This window comes from Dasypus novemcinctus, chromosome 7 (assembly GCF_030445035.2).
Source record: "Dasypus novemcinctus isolate mDasNov1 chromosome 7, mDasNov1.1.hap2, whole genome shotgun sequence".
Classification (NCBI taxonomy): domain Eukaryota; kingdom Metazoa; phylum Chordata; class Mammalia; order Cingulata; family Dasypodidae; genus Dasypus; species Dasypus novemcinctus.
In genome coordinates this window covers 2131739-2141007 of record NC_080679.1, presented here as the reverse complement: position 1 = coordinate 2141007, position 9269 = coordinate 2131739, and positions in this window count along the sequence as shown.

Here is a 9269-nt window from a genome sequence, read left to right as displayed (position 1 = left end):
TGCTGAGAGTGTATTTTTGATTTTTTGCATTGTGCTGTTCATCACCATCATATCCGTTATCTTTTTGTGTATGTTTACAATGTCTTCTGTATGCCCTCCATGTTTTCTTTCTTTCTTTTTTTTTTTTTTTTTGGTTTTACCAGTCTTCTTGTTTATTAGTTCATTTTGTGCTTCATGCTCAAACATATTGAAGTTCTTTTTTTTTTTGCCTTTATTTTTTAATGTTACATTACAAAAATATGAGGTCCTCATATACCCCCCACCCCCCACCCCACTCCTCCCATATTGACAATCGTGGGACATTCATTGCATTTGGTGAATACACTTTTGAGCACTGCTGCACCACATGGATAATGGTTTACATTATAGTTTACACTTTGCCCAGTCCACCCAGTGGGTCACGACAGGACATACAATGTCCAGCAACTGTCCCTGCAGTACCACCCAGAACAACTCCAAGTCCTGAAAATGCCCCCACATCATAGTCAACATTTTCTTAATATCCTTAATCTCTTCCTTCACTTCATTATATTGGTCTATGATAAATGTTTTGAGAGCTTTGATTAGTTGTTCGATATTAGGTTCTTCTTCCTGGTTTTTAGTTTATTCTTTGGATAGGTCCATGTTTTCCTGATTACTGGTATAGTTTTTAGTTTTTGATGCTGTCTGTTCATCCTTCTATCTGGATGGGTTTATTCAGTTGCTTAGCTTTTCCGTCTAGTCTCTGGGTTTATTTAGGTGTGGTTTTTGTGTAGTGTTAAGCCTTCTCTTTGACATTTTGTTCTTCTTATTCTGTTTCCTTGTTGTTCTCTAAGTTCCCTTTGTTGCAGTCTCTCCAGATCGACATCCAGGTGCCTACTGCTCTGTTGTTCCCAAAACTACTCACTCAGACAGGATTCTGTCCCCACTCAAATGGTTTTTTGCAGGATAGATGATGAGGGTGCACTCCCTCGAATGCCATTTTGCCCCGCCTCCTTCCCTTGAGTTTTTACTGTTTTGTTTTCTGTTTTTTAATTGCTGCTGGCTGTGGTCTGCTGGGCTCCCTCCCGCTGTCCATGCATGTCCAGCTGTGCTCTCTTCTGTCAGTCTAGTGCCCCTCCTCAGACTCCCTGCCCCACCCCGGTTCTTGCACACAACCCTGCGGGCAGGGAGTTCTCAGAAATGTTCCACCAAAGAAACAAAACTGAAACTGGTCAGCAAGGTGCTGGTAGAGCCCCTCACCCCACTTAGGAGTGGGGACTTTGGGCATGGCCCAGGTGCTGGTTGAGCCTCAGAACAGCCTGTGGGCCTGCAGCGCCACCCATGCTGGTCCTCTGAGCCCCTGCGAGGAGGGTACAGTGCCCTGGACAGGGCCCCTGCCCCCACATCACGCACCCCCACCCCATCTTCATACCTGGAAGGATCTAGACCCTGAGCCCAGGTTCCCAATGGGGGTAGGAGATGCAGGCAGCACACAGGGGACCTGGCCAGGTGCAGTCTCTCCAGGAAGGAGGCGTAGAGCCTTGGGTCCAGCAGGCACTGCCCCCACCTGTCCTCAGCCTCCAGGGCTCCATGTCCCTGCCCACCCATGGGAGTAGAGCCTGGCCATTGTGCCCCCCAGGAAACCATGCCTCCTCCCTCCCTTGCTCCCACCAAGCATCCCCCATGCCCCTGCTGGCTGCCTCTGCTCCCACGCAGCCCTGGGGCCCCCGAGGCCTGTAGCGCCCCCTCCCCCAGTGCCTGCGATGCTCATGCTGGGTGGGGTGGGGTCCTCGTGCAGTGCTTGGGTGAAGAGGACATGGTCAGGACACACGGCCCTGGGAGATGTCGGGTCACCCTGTCCAGGGTGGCCTGGCTGGTGCTGAGGCTGGGGGTCCTGCAGGGCCTCCTGGGCCACAGACGTGCATCTCCAGGCAGGAGGGGCCAGGCATGGCCTGGGGCTGGGCCTCCTGGCTGGCACAGTGGAACACCCAGGGGCAGGTGGCAGCGCTCCTGCCTCTGATCAGCCCCAGGGGCAGTGTCTGGAGAGGGTATCATGCAAACCGAAGGCCAGGGGCGGCAGTGGGTGCTGGGTCATGGTAAACTGAGAATTCTTAAAATGACCAAACAAGTACATATATACAGAAATGCTTATTTATATATATTTAAGCACCTGAGTTTATCATAAATGTACTGACAAAAGGATGGGTAACACATTTTACCAACTATAATAATACATACAATTCCCTTCATTGGGAATTCCCAATAACCTATTGATTCTCACAGAATCCTTGCTTCTCTCCCGGCACTGGCATCTGCAGGGAACCCCAGCTACAGGTCAACATCTGCAGAGAAGGTCAGGAGAAGAGCTGGCTCCACAGAGCGGTGGCTCCTCCTGGAGGAAGGACTGTGGTTTCATGGCTGGCTTTCTTTTCACTAAGGTGGTTGCTCTGAACTTGACCCACTCATGAAGGAAGTCAGTTGTCTAAGCCATGTCCCGAATTAGATCACAGTTGTAAAGACTGGGAGCCTATTTCCTCAGTTCCTCTGGTCCTGTTCACACTGTAAGAGCCGTGCACCTGTGCGGGGATTCAGAGCTGTTTGTGCCCTGGAGGGGCAGGTGCTCCCACTTACTCCATCCCGTGAGTGGGACCCCCTGTAGGCAGTTCGATGAATCTACTTCAGTGAGATGTGACCCACGTCCCTCAGAGCAGATCTTCTCTAGTATGGTGGCAGAAGACATCATTTTTGTGGAGAGAAGCCAAGGGAAGCAAGAAACTCGAAGTCAATGGCACCTTAGCAGGCAAGGCCATGAGGCTGCCATGTGCCCTTCCCTTGACACAGGGGCCCAGGCCAAGGAGTGCTGGCTGCCAGCCCAGAGCAGGTGGTCTGGAACCAGGCACTGCCCTGATTGTTAGAAAGAAAGCTGCACCTGTAAGAGAAGAAAAGCTCACCCAATTGTGGGGGAGAAAAGAATTTTATTAATTACCTTGCAACAATGGACGTGTGACCTGGGTAAATTGGCCTCTGTGCCAAACAAGAAACAACAACATTTATCCCCTAAACCAACCACATAGCTTCCTCCCCCACCCCTTCCCCATTGATTGGGTTCTTTAGGGGTTACAGCCTAACTAAATTGCAGGGTTCCCTCTCAAGCCACCGCACCCATTCCCTACATTCTGGCAGCTTGGCGCCACTTTCAAACCTGGCTTCACTTTCGGATTTGGCACTTCCTACATTAAGTTCCATCTTTATTTTGGTGCCATTTTCAAACTTTGGTGCCAAAGCCACTAGAGCCCCTTTACCTCCCTTCTTCAACTGCACCTTCATGTGAAAGCTAAACTTAACACTTTCATTACAAATCTCCTCTCTTTCTTTTAGACTCATTTTATTTTTCACAGTTTAGTTTCTCAAATCTGCTAACAGCTTCCTCTCATTCTTGATCATAGAGATCTTTAAGGGGGTACAAGTTGTTTTGTTTGTACTGTATGGGCATCTGTCTGGTTAGGGCCATTTCAAAGAGTTTTTGAGCTAACACTAGGGCTCATGGGATGATGCAACATCCAACTACAGTGAGTTCCCCAGCCTCAATGATAAGGGAAGTCAGGACAGACAGTGCCACTCCTTTCCATTCTCCAAAAGAGCTCTAACCATCCCATGAGTGGGTTGTCAATGTCAGAATTTTCTGCTAACTCTTCAGATAAGGCAGTTAAACCTTGTAGAGCCTTGGTGATAGTCCTTTCTGGGGCCATATTATTGGGGATGAAGTTACAGCAACTACCTCCAATCATAACACAAATGCCTCATTTTTCTGCTGTCATCATGCCTAGGGCTATCCTATTTTCCCAGGCCATTCAGCTAGGAGCATCCAACTGTTCTGCTACTCCCTTAACTGCATCCCTAGTGTAATTGATAAATCTGTGTTGATGATAATATATATAGTTAATCCAACCCACATTTTTGTTAATGGGGACCCAATGAACAAGAAGGACTCAAATCCCTCAGGTACCTGATTTCTAGCTTTAAACTCAACTAGGGCTCCCCAGGGAACTCCTAGACTATCTAGATAAATTCAGTCATCAAAGGAACCAGGTAAACTCCTTTCCTTTCTCCTTCCCTGGCTTTGTGTTTCCTCCTCTTTTTCAAATGCCAGGGTAAATGGGATGGCCAGTTGAACCAGAGCACAGGCTCCTCCCCCCTTCTCAGGTAACACTGCTCGGAGGATACCCTTTCCACAGTACCACCGACGGTCTGCTCGGGTAATGGCCAAACTGGAGAAATGGCCAGCACTATCCCCTTTCACATTCCATATTGTGTACACAAGGCCATCATCCCAAGGTCCTGGAGCCCCTTTCCCCATCTAGAGAGGCAGGCAGAGCGACTTCTTGGACCAAGGCGGGAAACCAGCACAGCTTTGTTATTTCCCTTTTTATGAAGGGAAGAGAGTGGACAACGTACTACAATTCTCACCAGGAGTAGCATTCTGGAAGAGGAGCACCATGCCTTAAACTTCCATTCATGCTCTTGCATAGCTAATGGACGGGCACGACATGGAGCAGTGGACCGGCCTGTGGCACAAGCATAACAGTTGCTTTTGTTCAGACTTTTGACTGTGTATTTGACCTATTCTACCCAGGCATTTGCATCTCCATATCCCCTGCCCTGCCTTGAGTATCCTGACCGCTTTGGGATCATTCTGCATCAGGGAACTGGCCTTTGGTGGGTTTTCCCCTGCTACCTCTGAAGGGTGAAATGGAGCAGGTGTTGTTGATGTCATAGCTACATGGGGAAGAAGGACTCGAATAGAGAACCTCCCCAGAGGATCTTTACCTGTAACATCCACCCCCATCCCATGGTCTTTGTCAGGGGAAGAATAACAGTTGTTTTTGGTGAATTGGTCTGCCTTTCTAATGGTATTACTACCGGGTTAGAGTGGTGGTTTTTGCAGTCTGGTGGGGTATTCCCTTTATAAAAGGCTGCTTGTCCTCCAGCTGTTTCCAGTGAGGGTGGCCTCCTCCGTTCCTGGTGGTCCAGCCCTTGCACTTGGTAGTCCACCACACAAGGAGGGAGGTTGAGATAAGCTCTCAGTAACTCCAGGTATAGATATTTATTTTGCCCACTCAGGCACCACTGATGTCCTAAATTCCTACATATTATCACTTGGCAGGTGTCCAACTGCACAGTCTGGGACTCTAGGCCTTGGGTTACATTTACTATCAATGAAACGGGCCTCGTCGCAACCCAAACCTGGAACGTCGTAGTCAATGTAATTATTCTCACTCTCAGACTGAGCTTTAAACCCTTCATCTGTCAGCCTCCTGAGGCACTAGGTGAAGTGGTTATGGGTAACAGCCTGCCCTCTATAAGGTACGTTCAAGTGGAGGGGTACCTTCCCACAAAGCTCACTGGTTCAGGAGCCAACCGGTCCCTCCCCCTTTCTGATATGCCCCCCAACTATTCTTTTCAGAGTGATCCTTAAGGGGTCTGAGGTTGGAGTTATTTCCCAAGACTCAGACGGTGTTGTTGGGTACTTATCTTCCAGTTTGGGCACTGGTCCTTTTACTCGGGTGCAAGGGGTCCAGCTTCTTTCTGCTATACACATTGCAGTTTCATTTGTCAATAAAACTTGGTAGCATCCTTCCCAGGCTGGCTGAAGTTTGGACTCCTTCCATGACTTGATTAGGACCCAACTACCAGGTTGGTGTTGATGGACAGCGACTTCTAGAGGCAGAGTCTGGGCCAGCAAACCACGATGACTGAGGGATAACAAAACAGAGGACAAAGCCAGTATGTAATTCTTAAGGAAGAGATCCTTCCAGTCTAAGGAAGGAAGATCTCCAGTCCTCCGAGGAAAAGGCAATGCAGAAAGCATTTCATAAGGAGAGATTCCCAGTTCTTCCCTAAGGGCAGTTCCAATCCTCAATAGCACTCTGGTAAGCACTGAATCCAGGGTAACTTCATTTCTAGGACCAGCTTAGAAAGATGCTTTTTCAAGGCTGGATTCATTCTCTCCACTCTCCCTGAGGACGGCGGGTGCCAAGGTGTATGGAAGCTCCATGTGACACCCAGACTTTGCTTAATATTCTGGAGTACATGGGAGGTAAAGTGTCTACCATTGTCTGAGTCTATATACTCCACTAACTGGCAATGAGGAACGATTTCTTCAAGAATAATTTTAGAACTCCCTGATGCTGTAACTGAGGCCAGAGGATGTGCCTCCACACATCCTGTCAGATGATCTGCAATAACCAGAACATACTTTAGCGGAACCATTGAGGGCATTTCAGTGTAAACAACCTGAATGCTCTGGAATGGCCTGAGGCTGGCTCCCATCCCCCTTGTTCTTGCTTCCTCAAGACTTTCTTATCGACCTTTTGGCAAACTATACACCATTCATTTAATTGTTTAGCTATGGTATAAATACCCATGTATCCAAAATACTTAAGAACCAGATCACACAAGGCCTGTCCCCACAATGACTCCCTTGATGTAAGACTGCTAGAATGTCTCATTTTTTGCTTGGTCTACATTTGCCTGCCATCCAGGAGAAGCCACATCCCTTGATCATCCAGGATCACTCCTAACAGCTCCAGCTCTTTAATTTTCAGAGAATATGGGCACCCCAAGCTATTCAGGAATGGGGGGTATCAGGACCATCAACTTCAAAGGGGGACTAAAGCAGTTTTCCCTAGCCTCCTCATCTGCTAACCTGCTGCCCTTTGCATCAAAAATATGAATTTTCTGGTGTCCATTTACATGCAACACTCATATTTCCCCAGGTAAGAGTAGATTGGCCAATACTTGCTTTATTAATTCCCCATGGACTAGGCCTTTTCCTCTGATGTTAAACAATCCCCTCTTCCCAAATTTTCCCAAAGGTGTGGACCACATCAAAGGCAAACTTAGAGTCGATGTAGTCTGAATCATCCTTTCTTCCAATAATAAGAGGGCTTGAATTAATACATACAATTTGCAGGTTTGAGCTGACCAGTCATTGGACAATCAGCCAGCTTCTCTCACCTCACAAGTTAGTCCATCACAATTGCATAGCCATTGTGGCTCCTTCCTTCTTGGACCCTGAAGGACCCATCTATGAATATTTTTTCCCCCAGAGTGCAGGAGAGGGTCCCCCAGGAAAGAACAGATTCGGGTCTGATAGTCAATCAGGTCTAAACCATCATGCTCAGGAGCCTCCATTGGGCCAGGTCCCTCCAGAGGAAGGAGGCCAGGTTTAGGCTGTGGTCTGTTGTCAATGCCAAGTCATCTGTTTCCATTAGGATAGCCTCATACTTCAGAATTCAGAGTCAGTCAACCACCTTCCCGCTTTTTGAGACAGAAGAGTTCTGACCTGATGCTAATGACTAAGGCTCCTCCAAAGGTCAGCTTCCTGCTCTCTTCTACCAGGAGAGCGGTTGCCATAACAGCGCGAACACATGCGGACCATCCCCTGGAGACAGGATCCAGGATTTTGGAAAGGAAGGCCACAGGTCTCCTTTGACCCCTGCAGGCTTGGGTCAGAACCCCCAAGTGTGGTCTTTTATCTACTGTAAGAAACAGGTGGAAAGGTTTCTCAAGCGAAGGGAGGGCCAGAACAGGAGCCGGCACCACTAGCCTTTTGAGCCCCTCTAGGTCCCCTATTCTCATTCTTTCTCTTTTACCTTGTTGGGCTCTTCCTCCAACACTTTTTGATATAACCGCTTAGATTGGGAAATATAAGAGTCTATCCATAACCCCACCAATCCCAAGAATTTCCTTAGTTCTCTTTTTGTCTGGGGAAGAGGTAATTCAATTATGGCCTGAGCGCTCTCTGGATTTATCTTCCTCTTTTCCTCACTGATGAGATGGCCCAGGTACTTGACATCGCTTTCTCCAAGTAGTAGTTGACTTTTGACACCCTTAACCCTTGATCTGCCAAGAAGTTCAATAGGTTCTTGGTGGTTTGGGCCACTGCCTGCCTTTCTTCACCTGGTACTAGCAGATCATCAACTATTGTAACAAAACTGCTTCAGAAGAAATTGAAAGTTTCTCCAATACTTTCTCTAGTTCTTGCCCAAACAGGTTGGGGGATTCCATGAAGCCCTGGGGTAGGAATGTCCATCTGTCCTGCTGACTCCTGCCAGGGAAGGGATGCTCCCACTCGAACATGAACAAGTCTCTACTCTCTGGGTCAAGGGGACAGGTCCAAAGTCATCCTTCAGATCTACTATACTAAGCCAGTTATGATGATGGGGATCTTACTGTAAGGCTATAAGGGTTAGGGACTACAGGGTGCTGAACCAGGACAATTTGGTTGATGGCTCTCAAGTCCTGCACCATCCTCCAACTACCATCTGATGTTTTGATGGGTAAAAGAGGAGAATTAAAGGGGGACATACAGGTTTCTAAGAGTCCATCTCGACTAAGACCCTCAGTGATGGGTTGGCGTCCCTGCCTCCCCTTTAAGGGAATGGGATATTTTTTCTGACAAACAACTTCCCCTTCCTCCTTCAATTGGATTTTAACAGGGGGAAGCTGCAACCTTCACACAGCCCATTCCCTTCCTTCACCCATACTTCCTCCTTGATGTCCTTTTCATCTTCTTCGGTGAGCAGAGATAAAACAATTTCTATCTTACTTCCAAATCCAGCTGCATGAGTATTATCAGGCCCCTTCCCAACAAATTATTCCTGGCTTCTGGGATGGACAACAGTGGTCTTATAATTTGGCTACCCTCCCAATGAATATCAGTAGGCTCAAGAGTGGGAAATTTAAATCCTACCCTTTTACCTCGAGACTTTGAGGGAACTACCAAAGACTTTGGTTCCCATCGGGAGGTGGTTTACACCAAAAATGTAGTTTCTTCTTGATATGGGCCCACCTTTAGATTTACTAGAGGCTCCAGGTGGGCTCTTGAGATTAAGAGCCTCAGACTCCCCTGCTCTTCAAAATTCATCAGGTGTGGGACTTGACTTTCTTTCTTAAATTTGGACACTTCCTCTTTAACAGTCTGATATATTTATGAATTCCAAAAATAGCTACTGGGTTATGTTTGTAAACTGGTCTGCACCTGGGCATGATTAAATTATGATTAGGGCTTCTATTGGGCCACATCAGCAGGGCATTGAGTCCTCCCCTTTGGTGGGTGGGGACTCACAGATAAAAGGCACAGCAAAGGAAAGAGTTGGAGTTTGTTTTTTTTAAAGATATATTTTATTTATTTCTCTCCCCTTCTGCTCCCCTCCCTGCATTGTCTGCTCTCTTGTTTCTACTGGCTGTGTGTTCTTCTATGTCTGTTCGCATTCTTGATGGCACATGGAATCTGCGTCTCTTTT